The sequence below is a fragment of the Macaca thibetana genome, chromosome X (genome assembly GCF_024542745.1).
Source record: "Macaca thibetana thibetana isolate TM-01 chromosome X, ASM2454274v1, whole genome shotgun sequence".
NCBI lineage: Eukaryota > Metazoa > Chordata > Mammalia > Primates > Cercopithecidae > Macaca > Macaca thibetana.
The window spans coordinates 130,692,219-130,705,086 of NC_065598.1; the positions used below are offsets into that span (position 1 = coordinate 130,692,219).

The window sequence follows — 12,868 nt, forward strand, 5'->3', positions numbered from 1 at the left end:
AAAAATTACAGTAACCCTATCCAGGCAGGATATCTAATTGTCCAGACTGTTCAGTAATGAAGGTCTGAGTCATCCTGCCTGGCCAAACACCAAGATGGGCTGACATGCTATCTCAGGGCAAAGGGAATGAGAAATGGGTAGTGAAAGAAGGCAATTATAAATACCAGCTACAAAAATGTGAGCTGCTGCAGAAATCAGGACTGTAATACTAAATACCTTGGTAAGTTATTAACTCATCCCCCTCGTCAGGCGGAAGAACAAAGCAACAAACAACAAAAGTACAGCATTTACTAACAGAGATTTATGCAACTTTAAAAGCTCCATCTTTTTTTCCTAGCTTCTGGAAGGTAATTCTCTTCACTTCAGAATTATAGGGAGCTTCAGCAATAACCTGTTCCATCCTACAGCATGTGTTCTTGTTTCTCCTTGGTCTTTGCACTAGCGCAATTATTTTTTTCTCATGTGCTTAACTTTTCTGAGATCCCAGGGGAATCTATTTCTTTAAGCGCCTTCTCGAGTTGCTGAATTAAGATGACTTTTTTAAACCTGAAATTAAAGAGGTATTCCATTCACCAGAAGATACCTACAGCATCTATGAGATGTAAGAGCAAGTAGTAGATACAAAATAGAGTTTACAATCTACAGGCAAATCGAAAATGCATCCTCATGGAAAGATACAAACTAGAAAAATACAAAGTGAGTCAACTGAGGGCCCATGCATACTTCCAGATTATGATAAATTTGGAAGGCTCTATGGCATTGGAAGAAAGTGTTAGAATAAGATAATATCAACGTAAATGCCTGTGGAAATAGAATGAACTATGATTGAAGGCTAGGGATTAGGAAGAACAAGGCATGATTTGTTCCTGCCCCTGTCCCAAATTGGGTGCAAGCACTTAAAACAATAGAAGAGTTCCTTTTTGCACTCACCTTGCTGCTTCCTTGATGGTAAATTGAACAAATTGTCCCTTGACTTTCATAGATCCTTGTACTTCTTCAAGCAAAATGAAAATTCTTTCATAATCTGAAGATATTTAAAAACATTAGTATTTCTCCAATTATGAAAATAAAATACACCTCAACCTTAGTGCATCCATTACCACAGTATACATTTTTCATAGACTACAATGTTATATAGTGTTTGTGTTTTGAATGCTTAAATCACAACACCTGTATATTACTAAGGAAACCATTGTGAAAACTAACAAAGGAAAACAAAACACTTAATCAGATATATGAGAAATTTTCAGTGAAATTAAAGAGAAGCCATGCTAAATTATATACAGATCCAATTCAGCCAAACAATGAGCTCAAGAGGCAGCTAAATTCTGTTCTAAATCATAGAATGAGAGACTTCTCATACTTTCATTGATAGACATTCTTGCACTACTTACTTCGCCTGAACCTTCAAACTTCTTTCATTAATTGATATTTTATATCGTCATTAATTTTCTTTATCATGGCAGGAGACATTTGTGGTGTATTTGGCACAGTTTCCACTGAAGGCATTCCTGTGACTGGTGGGTCACCTGTAGATACACTGTAGTTTTTGATGCCTACCACAAATTCATTACTATCAGGTTTGTAAAGCAGGTCATCTTTGCTGAGACTAGTGAAGTCGTAAGAGAAAGTATCCAATGTGTTATGTGGCATACGATCTCCTGTCATATTTATAAGCTCTGGTGGAGCGGAATTGGACAGGAAGCCATCGGGAGGAATTTGACCATTTTCCATCTCCTCCTCCGGGATGTCGTGAATGACAGTAGCATCTGGAATCCAAATGAAAAAGTTAAGCTGTGAGGTAAGTGCATTATGTCGCCCCCACAGGTATATCCTTCTAATGCTCAGTTTCTAGAAACTTATCTCATAAAGCAGGAGGATATGCCGGTGGCAATCCGAGACCCCTCAACCTAAGCTCAAGAAAGACAATACAACAAAACTGCCTTCTCCTCTGCATGACACTATGCATGCATATAGAGGCCAAGTTGGACAGTACAACCAATACACGAACATGCACAGATCCCTGGTACTCCTGGATGAAATACCAGCTCCTGACAGATTAATACGCCCTGGTGGAACCATTGACAAGGAGTTATCAGATGCTTGTTGGCCATTTTTCATCTTCTCCTCATGGACATTGTGAGTGGCAGTGGCATCTGGAAATAAACTGAAGAGATTGAGCTGTGAGGTAAATGCATAATTACAACCCCACAGGTATATCCCACTGATGCTCAGTTTCTAGGAAATTATCCCTTAAAGAACTAGGATATACCAGGTGGCAATCAGCCCTAAAATTAAGGGGAGAAACAATAATACTACAAAGCCCCCTTCTTCCCTTGGTGACACTATGAATGCATATGGAAAAAAGTTAGGACAGTACCACTTAAAAGCCAACATGTACAGATCCATGGTACTCATAGCTGTAATACCAGCTCCTGCCATTATAATAAGCCCTGATGCAACAGCTGACAAGAAGTTATGAGGTGCTGGTCGGCTTTTTTGTATCTTCTCTTCACGGACATTGTGAGTGATGGTAGCATCTGGAAACCAAATGAACACGTTGAGCTGTGAGGTAAGTGAATTATGTCAGCCTGACAGGTATATCCCTCTGATGTTATGTTTCTAGGAAATTATTTCATAAAACAGGAGAGGATATGCCAGCTGATGATCTGAGACATCTCAAATTGAGCTCACGAAAGATAATACCACAAAACTACCTTCTTCCCTTTATGACACTACGCAGTCATATGGAAACCAAGTAGGACAGTACAACTAGTAAATAGACATACACAGATCCCTGGGATTCATGGCCGCAATACCAGCTCCTGCCAAATTAGTAAGCCCCGGTGGAACAGTGGACCTCAAGGTATCAGGTGTTGGTTGGCTGTTTTTGTAGTCTTTTCACCGACATTGTGAGTGATGGTAGCATCTGCAAATCTAATGAAGAGGTTGAGCTGTGAGGAGAGTGCATTATGTCATCTCCACTGGTATATCCCTCTGATGCTCAGTTTCTAGGAAATTATTGCACAAAGCAGGAGGACATGCCAGGTGGCGATCTGAAAAACCCTTAAGTTGAGCTCACAAAAGATAATACAACAAAACCACCTTCTCCCCTTCATGACACTATGCATGCATATGGAAACCAAGGAGGACAGTCCACCTTATAAGTGAACATACACAGATCATGGGTACTCATGGCTGGAATACCAGCTCCTGCCATATTAATAAGCCCTGGTGGAATAGCTGACAAGACGTTATCAGGTGCTCGTTGGCCATCTTCCATCTTCTCTTCATGGACACTGTGAGTGACAGTAGCATCTAGAAACCAAAACAAGAGGTCAAGCTGCGGGGTAAGTGCATTATGTCAACAACATGGGCGTATCCCTTTCATGCTCAGTTCTCAGGACATTATCTCACAATGCAGAAGGATACCCCAGGTGGCGATCTGTGACCCCTCAAACTGAGATCACGAAAGATAATACGATAAAACCACCTTCTTTGACTTATGACACTGCATGCATATGGAAACCAAGTAGAAACAACTAGTAAACAAACATACACTGATCCCTGGTACTCATGGGTGGAATATCAGCTCCTGACAGATTAATAAGCCCTGGTGTAATGGCTGACAAGAGGTTATCAGGTGCTGGTTGGCCATTATTTATCTACTCTTCACAGCCATTGTGAGTGACTGTAGTATCTGCAAATCAAATGAGGAGGTTGAGCTCTGAGGTAAGTGCATTATATCAACCCCACACAGGTATATCCCTCTGATGCTCAATTTCTAAGAAATTATTTCATAAAGAAGGAGAGGATGTGCCAGGTGGCAATCTGAGACCACTCAAATTGAGCTCACGAAAGAAAGTACAACCAACCCACCTTCTTCCCTTGATGACACTAAGTATGCATGTGAAAACCAAGTAGGACAATCCAACTTACAAGCAAACATACACAGATCCCCGGTACTTAGGGATGAAATACCATCTGCTTCCATATTAATAATCCCTGGTAGAACTATTGACAAGACATTATCAGGTACTGGTTGGCCATTTTGCATCTTCTCTTCACAGACATTGGGAGTGGCAGTAGCATCAGGAAAATATAATAGGTTTAAAATTTGGAAAGAAATAAAACTGTCATTATTCACAGATGATATTGTTCTGTCCCTAGAAAATGTAAACGAATAAAATCTTTATGGTTAATAAGCAAATTTAGTCAAGTTACTAAATATTAGAAAAGCCACTGGTATTTCTTTATAATTAACACCAACAAATAGTTAGAATATGAAATTTCAAATGTCATTAATAACAGTACCAAAAACATAAAATATTTAGGAATAAATCAAATCAAGATGTGCTAGAGCACTACATAAAAATTATAAAACATCACTGAGGGAAATTCAAGACTACAGTAAAGGAGAATAAATATTCTTTCCATGGAATGGAAGACATTATTAAGAGGCTTTATTGTTAATTCTCCCAGAATGATAATAGCAATGTTATTTAAAATTCCACCAAGTAAAAACAAAAATATCCAAAAATTGACAAGCTGGTAATTTTCTTTAAAAAGAATATGCACATTTAAGATTTGGAAAAATCCAAGACAATCTTTAAGAAATAGAAGTGGCCGGGCGCGGTGGCTAATGCCTGAAATCCCAGCACTTTGGGAGGCCGAGGCGGGCGGATCACGAGGTCAGGAGTTCAAGATCAGCCTGGCCAACATGGTGAAACCCCATCTCTACTAAAAATATAAAAATTAGCCGGACATGGTGGCAGGTTCCTGTAATCCCAGCTACTCGGGAGGCTGAGGCAGGAGAATCACTTGAACCTGGGAGGCTGAATTTGCAGTGAGTCGAGACCACGCCATTGCACTCCAGCCTGGGCAACAAAAGCAAAACTCCATCTGAAAAAAAAGAAAGAAAGAAAGAAAGAAAGAAAGAAAGAAAGAAAGAAAGAAAGAAAGAAAGAAAGAAAGAAAGAAAAGAAAGAAAGAAAGAGAAGTCAGTTGGTAGATATACACTATTAAATATGAGATATACTATAAAGGTAGAGTGATTAAAACAGTGTGATATTGGAGCAATGACAGGCAAATACACCAAGGGAAGAGGACACAGAGGCCAGAAACAATCTGGAAATACAAAATAGCTAGATTTACCACAGGAGAGCTCCTGGAAATCACTGTGGAAAGGACAGTGCTTTTAATAAATGCACTTGATAAATGTGACAAATGCAGGGATAATACAAACCTTGAATCTTACCTCACCCCACTCCAAAAACTTTACTGAAGATGAATAGACAATCTAGTAAACACTTAAGATATTATCTTCACAAGTATAGAATAGGCAAAGATGTTTTTAACGAGGATAAAAACACATTAACCATAAAGAATGAATTGTTTGCCGGGCATGGTGGCTCACACCTGTAATCCCAGCACTTTGGGAGGCTGAGGTGGGTAGATCACTGGAGGTCAGGATTTTGAGACCAGCCTGACCGACATGGAGAAACCCCATCTCTACCAAAAATATAAAACTAGCTGGGCGTGGTGGTGGGCGCCTGTAATCCCAGCTCATCGGGAAGCTGGGGCAGGAGAATGGCTTGAACACGGGAGGCGGAGGTTGCAGTGAGCTGAGATCGCGCCATTGCACTCCAGCATGGGCAACAAGAGCAAAACTCTGTCTCAAAAATAAATAAATAAATAAATAAGAATGAACTGTTGAATTACACATAATTAAATGGAAAACTTCTGTTCCTCAAAAGACACTATTAAGACAATGAAAAAATGAAGTATATTTGTAGATTATATATTATACAGTATATATGTATAGGTTATACATATAAATATATATTAATTACACACACACATATATATACACATCTGTATATACATCTGACAACAACTGAGTGGAATCCAGAATATATCCAGAACTATAAATCAATTTTTAGAAAGCAAACATCTCAATAAAATCTGGGGGGAAAAGCTGAATACGCACTTCATAAGAATCATACTCAAATAGCTAATAAACACCTCAGATATACCTGGACTCTGACTTTACTCCATTCCATGAAAATTCATTTGAGATGAATGGGAGATCTAGAAGAATACTTAGAATATTATCATGGCATTGGGTGAGGCAGAGATGTTTCTTAAAATAATAAAAAGGACTAGCCATAAATAATGCACTGATTAATAAAATTAAGAGAATCTGTTCATCTACAACACATTATTAAGATAGTGTAAAAGCAAAACAGATTTGTAGAAGATGCTAAAATTGTATACATATTTGAATATATGTACATACATGCCTGTGTATAACTGAAATCCAGAATATATGTAAACCACAAATCCATTTTTAAAATACAAACACCTCAATAAAATTTGGGAGAAAAGACCTGAAAAGGGACTTCCGAAAAGCTGTAGTTAAATGACCAATAAACACATAAAAAGGTACTCAAAAAAAAAATCAATAAATAGCTGGGCGCGGTGGCTCATGCCTGTGATCCCAGCACTTTGGGAGGCCAAGGGGGTGGATCACTTGAGCCCGGGAGTTAGAGAACAGCCTGGGCAACTTGGTGAAACCCCATCTCTACCAAAAACACAAAGATTAGCCGGGCTTGGTGGCATGCACTTATAGTCCCAGCTACTGGGGAGACTCAGGGAAGACAATCAATTGAGCCCAGGGAGGTTGAGATTGCAGTGAGCAGAGATCATGCCACTGCACTCCAGCCTGGGCGACAGAGTGAGACCCCATCTCAAAAGACAAAAATCAATAAATAAAAACCATTTTTTTAAAAAAATGGTGCCCAATCTCATTAATCAGCAGAGAAATGCAAGTGTAGACATAAGGAGAGATCACTGCACACCCATCAGAGTGGCTGGAATGAAAGAGTAACTGTACAGGGATTGAGTGAAAGTGGCACAGCTGGTACCTTTGAATATTTCTGGACCCCGATTTCCACACAGACACCCAAGGCCACGGCCCAAAGGTCAGACAGAACCCCGAAGAGCTCCTTCAAGACTGAGCTCAACCAACCGAGAAAAAGCACCCCACCCTAGGGCAAGACAGAACTCCCAAGTTCGGGTGGCCTCCCTCATGACTGACACAGAGCTCCCCAAGTCCCACCATAGGCTTAGAGAATCCAAAGAACTGCACCCCACCGTCCCATGGCACCGGGAGAGAGAACCCACAGATAATATTATTTTAAAAGCCAGCACCAAGAGAAAGCATCCGGTAAGCGTCCACATCAGGGATAAACAGATCCAAAGAAAAGCGAACACATCCTAGCTGAGAACGAGCGACATCCAAGGACAAATGTGCCCCACGGCCGACATCAGCACCCAAGGAAGACTCCCTTGCGGGCTGAGATAAAGCCCCGACGGAGAGTAACCCCACAGGGCAACGATCATGCATCCAGAGAACAGGCAGCCCCACCCTAGCTCCTGAGCCAGACAGAGTCCCCAAGGCAGAGTCCCCACTCAGGGCTGTGACTCAACGGGGAAGAAACACCTCTGAACCCGAGTCTGACACAGGCAACCAAGGCAGGGTCCCCACCCCCGGGCTCAGGTCATTTCAGCAGAAAAAGTGCCTCACATCACCGAGAGGAAGCCCCCAAGAAAAGCCCCATCACCCCCACAACATATCCGAGACAAGGTGCCCAAGGAAAACGCTCCCCCACGGCTGACACAGGCACCCGCGGTGGTGTCTCCAGAGCAGAACCACATCACGCAGGGAGCCATAGGACACACCCGACACCCGATGCAGTGCACCCCAGAAAAGACACTTTCGGGGGTGAAATTAAAACATCCAGAGAAAAACCACCACACTCACAGTCCTTAAGTCCTGACCTTGCCGGAGGAGCGGAGGCGGGACCTCACAAAATGGCAGCGAAAAGTGCCACTGCACTCCCCCTTGGGCGACAGAGGCAAACCATAGTCAGATCCTGGCTGTACAAACATAGTCAGACCCTGGCGGAACTTTCTAGAAAACTGAGAGTTGTGGGGAAATGTGCCCCCTAGGGTACCTGTGAATGATGTGTATGGGATGCGTCTCACCAGAAGCACCGATCCCTTACAGCCCAAGGGGGATGGAAAGGAAGCTGCAGGTCACCACTTGTCCTGCCCCAGCTGAACACTGGGAACATGTTTGGGGCGCCAGAGTCCCAAGGTGAAGCCTCCTACTTTGTAGGACCGCAGGAGCCAGCCAGGAGAACCAGGAAGCCCTGTTCTCCCATTCGCTGACTCTGGCGCCCTCTACAGTCGGCCTTCAGTAACAACTGCACAGCTACATAGGGAGAGGAACGCAGAACTTTCACACAGCGGGATGAAATCGCCTGGGTAAAATAGTCAGACCCTGGCTGTACAAAACAGCCAATCAACCAAAAACAAAAAGAAAAACACAAAAATTGGCTGGGAGTGGTGGCGCGCACCTGTGGCCCCAACTACTCAGAAAGTTGACGTGGGAGGATCACTTGAACCTGGGAGGCAGAGGTTGCCATGAGCCGAGATCGTGCCACTGCACTCCCCCTTGGGCGACAGAGGCAAACCCTGTCTCAAAAACAATACGGTGAATTTGTACCTGACGGCCAGTAAGTTCATGGCTGGCACACTATATTAACAAAAAAGAAGAAGAAGGAGGAGAAGGAGAAGGAGAAGGAAGAAGAAAAAGAAATGTATGTTACCATTGCATTTAAAGCATAAACCATGTTAAAAATACAACAACCTATTCATGAGAAAAAATGTAAAAGCATTTAAGAAAGGTCTCTATCATTCAGCATGATACTAGCTGTAGGTCTATCTGAAATCCACTGCACACATTATTCCTAGGGGAGAAATCTTAGATGCATACCTTGTAAAACCAAAACAGGAGAGAATTGCCCACTGCCATCACTTTTGTGCTACACAGTCCTACGGGAATTCCTAGCTTACACCTGAAGATAGTGGATGGGGTATTCACACAAAGTCAGCTATCAGATAGTTTAATTAAACATAAGCTCTGAAAATGGTGCTTCTCAGGGAGTTTTGTGACATGCTAAATAGTGGTGATTAGCTGACTCATGACTGTAGTTCCAGCTACCTGGGAGGCTGAGGCAGGAGGATCAGTTGAACCCAGGAGGTTGAGGCTGCGGTGAGCCATAATTGCACCACTGCCATCCAGTCTAGAAGAGAGAGCGAGACCCTGTCTGAAACATAATAATAATATTAGTATTAATAGTGGTGATTTTCTGGAAATAGAGATTTTAGGGAAGCTCCAACCAGTAGCTTCCCGCAGTGGCTGATAATTTGCTGGTATTCAGAGCTACCAGAGTTGTGAGCGTGTAAGTTTAAAGGCTAATACGGAGCGGAGGAGGGGTGTGGGGGAATACAACAAGTTAAAACACCACAAAACTTACGGTTTGTAGTGTGATTTAGCCATTTTTCTTGAATAAATATTCTTCGGACTGTTGAATTCCCAGAATTCCAAGAATCTTTATGTTGGCAATATTTGCCACTTTTTAAAACTAAAGGCGTGGATTTTCACTGGACTTTACTCTGTGATTCCCATAGTCTTCTCCTATATGTTACATTTTAACCTAACTATAAATACAACAAATGAGATTTTAATCAATTTATACTCTCTCTTTTTCCTGTATGAAAACTAATATAGGTGGTGCCTGCATATCATTCACCTGTATTGGTAAGCTAGCCCTGAGGTACTTCTTCTTCATTCAACTGGTTATAGTGTACTCCCCATAGGGATATAGGTACAGATTGAGAGAATGTATTTGTTTTATTACCCTGTAACAAACTACTCCAAATTAAATGGCTAAAAGCAACACCAAATTATTATTTATTATCTCACCATTCTGCAGTTCAGAAATCTGGGAGGTCTTGACTTGGTTCTCTACTTGGAGTCTCAAAAGACCAAAATCAAAATTGTATGCAAGCAGTGTTCTCATCTGAAAAGTTTGAGGTGGAATGCAATTCCAAATTCATTCAGATTATTGGCAGAATCCAATTCCTTGCCGTGTGGAACTGAAATCCTTGATTCTGACTGGCTGTGAACTGGGGCTCACTCTCAACTTATAAAGGGGCTTGCCGGGTCTTTTCACGAGGTCCCTTCCCTACCTTCAAGCCAGCATCAGCATGTCAAATTCTTCTCATTCTTCATAACTGTCTCATCCTCTTGTGGTACCAACTGGAGAAAAGGCTGTGCTTTTAGAGACTCATGTGTGTAGGTTAGGCCCATCTGGAGAATTCCTCTATATTTAGATTAACAGCTTAGTAACCTTAATTGCATCTGCAAAATCGCTTTTGTCATGCTGTGTAACGTAATCAGGGGGTGAAATTCGTGGGGACCATTTTAGTATTCTGCCAATCGTAGATGGAGAAAGTTGTGTAGCAGGAATAGGATCCATGCGTATTTTGGCCACTTCATCGTGGAACTTACTTTCGCCTTCAGGACATGCTTGATCTTGTACATACCACTTCCATTTAATAATGGGGTGCTTCTCTGCATACACATTGCTGTAACTTGGTGGGTCAGAAAGTGCCTAGGATAAGACAGGCATGTCTAAGTAGCATTATAATTTGGCATCCATGATCAAGCATTGAATGTCACCTAAGGCTCAGTAACAAATCACATATTTTTCAAAAGGATCAGCATGATGTTTGTGTCTTCAAGAAACTCATCTCAATTCAGAACTGGGGTCCTGTAGTCTTTGAGAAATCTAATAATTTCTCTTCCGCGTGTACTTTCACCTTAGTGAAGGGCTACAGGAGTTCTTTGAGTAAGAATGGGAGAAAGAGTGATGGTATAAACTTTTTCATTCTAGAAAGGTCCCTCCTCAAGAGGCCTTGTCTTAATTCATGAGGTTTTAGGTCTATAAACTAGTCAAGTCTGCAAGTTGATTGAGGCATAACCCTTCAGTCATCCTGGGGTTAAGGAGGGATATGTCTGAAATTCAAGAGATCCTACAGAGCATCTCTTAATACTCCTGTGTCCAGTGATGAAAGTCGTTGAAAACTAAAACAGCCTAATTCAATCAGGACTGCTTATGGCCATGAAACTTAAGATTGGAGGTTTGAGTCACCCCAGTAGGAAAACGTCTGTCACCAGGAAAGGTGCTTGCTGAGGACAAAGGGAATATGAAATGGGTAGTGGGAGAAGTGACTACATGACCATAGGCCGATACAAAGACTATCATAAGTCCTCGTTTCTGTTTCTGTTTCAGAATAAAGAGTATCACTTCCTTATTTTGATATGAATTCATTTGCATATATATTAATATTATATGTGTCACATGCATGGTTTTTTTTGCTTTTCTTTTTATTTATTTTTTTTATTTTAGACGGAGTCTTGCTCTGTCGCCCAGGCTGGAGTGCGTGGCACGATCTCGTCTCACTGCAAGCTCCACCTCCCGGGTTCACAACATTCTCCTGCCTCAGCCTCCCAAGTAGCTGGGACTACAGGCGCCTGCCACAATGCCCGGCTAATTTTTTGTTTTTTCAGTAGAGATGGGGTTTCGCCGTGTTAGCCAGGATGGTCTCGATCTCCTGACCTCGTGATCCATTCACCTCGGCCTCCCAAAGTGCTGGGATTACCAGTGTGAGCCACCACGCACAGCCCACATGTTTTATTTTATATATATATATATAAACTAAATATTTTTGGTTTTGACTTCCTGACATCCCCTGATCTCCTAGCACAAGATGTGTTATTAAGTTAACTTTATTTTTCAGTATTTAAGATGCAGGATATTAAAGGCACAGTGTGAATTAGGTAGCAGCAGATTGAACACGATTTAAGAAAAACGTGGGGCTGTAGTGCCCTCTTTTGGAGAAGAGTTCGTGTCATCAAGTGACAAGGGTATACATGCAATTTTTCAACTTGGCTAGGCCGAATTATATTATCCACAGTTCTCTTTCTGGGAAGTGTCTGGTGTTCCCCATGGAGGTTCTTTGAAAATTGTGCAGGGCATTGGATAGGAGGCAGCAGCCATTTGTAGCTACACACATTGTTGCTGCTCTGTGGATTCACCTTATTGCAATTTCTCTTCCTTCCCCTGGATGCTCTTTCACCTTCTCTATCTTCTGGGCCAGGTGTATGTGTTTAGCTCTGTTATGTGTTTAGCTCTGTTAGGCTCTGAAAGAGCCCTTCCTGGCTACTGCAGGACACCCTCATCACCAAGATCAGAGGCAACAAAAATGAACATGTACCTCCATCTGCCCTCACAATGTTCCAGATCCTCTTTGTGGGTTTCAGCCTGTTTGTTATGTCACCATCCTCAGTAGAGATGACAAAAGCCTTATAGAGACTGCGTTACCACCTTTCACAATTGCGTAAGACCAATTCTTTTTAACAAATCAATCATTCAATCTGTGTATCTATCCACTGCCTTTATTAAGCCTCATTGTATCACCTGCTTATCGAGTTGCATAGTTTTACTCTATGCTGATAACTATTACACACGGCCTGTCCTGAAATCCATTTTTAAAAATTTCCTTGCTGTTAAGGTCAATATTTCATAATAAAGCATGAACAAATACCACTGCTGACAGTGAGTGCAGTTTTGAAGTCTAAATTCTCATGTTCTTATCTTAATATTCTTAAAGAAAATAGTACGATTTACTTTTCTACGAAGGAATAGCGGAGCACAAGAAAAACAACTAGGCTGGGCGTGATGACTCATGCCTGTAATCCCAGCCCTTTGGGAGGCTGAGGCAGGAGGATTGCTTGAGGCAGGGGGATTGCTTGATCCGAGGAGTTAGAGACCACACTGGGCAATATGGCGAGACCCCAGCTCTACAAAAAATAATAATAATACAAACATTAGCCAGACATGGTGGTGTGCACCAGTAGTCCCAGCTAGTCAGGAGGCTGAGAGGATCACCT

The 12,868-nt window shown here is 41.8% G+C and overlaps 1 pseudogene; it reads right to left on the reverse strand.

Moving 5' to 3' along the window:
- Positions 1 to 447: 447 nt before the first annotated feature.
- LOC126945902 (sarcoma antigen 1-like) lies at positions 448 to 10,498 on the reverse strand (annotated as a pseudogene).
- Between the last annotated feature and the right edge of the window lie 2,370 nt (positions 10,499 to 12,868).